General features: G+C 41.1%; 1 long non-coding RNA gene across 1 annotated transcript; it reads left to right on the top strand.

The window, feature by feature from the left end:
- The first annotated feature begins 6 nt into the window (after positions 1–6).
- LOC102205330 (uncharacterized) lies at positions 7–1,053 on the top strand. Its single transcript, XR_001290220.1, has 4 exons — positions 7–132; positions 390–696; positions 789–842; positions 928–1,053. It is a non-coding gene; the product is annotated as an uncharacterized LOC102205330 (long non-coding RNA).
- Positions 1,054–1,731: the final 678 nt, after the last annotated feature.

The raw sequence follows: 1,731 nt of genomic DNA, 5'->3' as shown, positions 1-1,731 counted from the left end.
AGAGGATCAAAATTGCAAGAGGACTCTCAGCAAAGACAGGGACGACAGCTCTGAGGCCCGCCACACTAAAAAACACAAAAAGAGTAAGAAAAAGAAGAAATCAAAGGATAAAGACAGACACCGTGAGAGTGGGTGAGTATTGCCATCTTTCTCTCGATCCTTTAATGAAAACAGAAGGAAATGTTTGTTTGTTTGTTTGTTTTAAGCTAGATTTTTTTTGAAAATAATATGGGGTTAAAGCTCACTATCAGTATTAATATTTTCTTAAAAACGGAAAGAATTTTCATCATTTTATTGATAATGGGTCACTTTTTCTGTCTTAGGCTGGCCGTAAAGCTTGAGATCTTGGTTTTGTTAAACAATGTGATTGGTTCTCTGTCATCTCATAGAAGTTCTGACGGAGATTCAGACAGAGCTGCGGAAATGAAGAAGAAAAGGAAAAAGAAGAGACATCGGGACAGCGATCCCGAACTGCACAGCCCAGACGCAGCTCGGAGCCACAGAAACAGAAGCAGCGAGGAAAGGGAGAGCCGCAAGCGACACCACTCTGACAGAGACTTTGAACATGACAATGGTTTTCCATCGGAAAAACGTCGCTGCACAGACTACGCTGACGGCAGCGGTGACCATCTACTACCTTCCGATCATACGCACCGGCAAACGGTTCAAGTTACGGCCATCTCAATGGACAACCAGGTATTCATTTAGTCTCCAAAATCACAGGAATGCTGAATTAAATGGTGCTGACGAGCTAGTCCAATTTTAAAGCATCAAACCCTGTTTTGTAGGTTACAGCCAAATCAGCGGCAGTGGATTTCCCAGTGACCTGAAACACTGACTCTGTGAGTGGATGTCTTTTTAAATGGTCAGCATTGATGTAGCTACTAATACTTTCTCTTCGCTAAGACCTCATCTTTGTCATTTCAGATCCATCAACCGAATTTTAACAACAGCAGAGGAATGACATCAACCTTTTAGATGTGGTGCTTCTTCATTAGGAATAATATTGTATTTTTACCTTAAGTAAAGTGTTTTAAAATTTAAACTATCCCCCCCCCCCTTTTTTTTTCTTCTCAAATGGGCTTATTTATTTTGCTGTAATTTCTCCTAGCTATCGGTTAAAAAGAAACCTGTTGAACATTTATGATGAAGAATATTAATATATACTTGTATGAACACAAAGCCTGGAGCTTAAACATCTCAACTGCTGCTCAGTGGAACTCAGGACTTGAAAAAAACGTGTTAACATCAATCACAGATATCCACCTGCTTCGAAGAGGAACGAAACAAAGGGAATGACGTGATGCCCGAGAGGACTGAAAGGCATCGGAAGTTTAAGATGTCACCATATCTACACAGCTGCAATGTTTTACTTTATTTCTTTCTTTGATCCCACTGGGAGCCGTGAAACTAATGGAGTTATTTGTGCAAGGGGAGGGAGGGTGGGGTGGGGGGTGATGAGTGCAGTGGTGGGAACAGAGCTTTGCTGACCGATACCTCCATGTTAACCCTGGAAAGACTTGAGAACATTTCCCAGCTTTCATTTTCATCTTCGTTCCCATTTGTGAAGCCTAAGATTCACTCTGTAATTTTAACTTTCTTCACCAGATGCAGAGGGGTTTTTTGTTTTTTGAAATTAGTTTTGTCATGCCGCTCTCTCCCACATTCGAAAAACAAAAAGAAGCACCACGCTATTGCTGTCATGGTGGTGGACCACTTTTTCCTTTTTTT

Source organism: Pundamilia nyererei, unplaced genomic scaffold (genome assembly GCF_000239375.1).
Source record: "Pundamilia nyererei isolate P.nyererei 1_Seehausen unplaced genomic scaffold, PunNye1.0 scaffold02085, whole genome shotgun sequence".
NCBI lineage: Eukaryota > Metazoa > Chordata > Actinopteri > Cichliformes > Cichlidae > Pundamilia > Pundamilia nyererei.
This window is presented reverse-complemented; position numbering and strand designations above follow the sequence as displayed.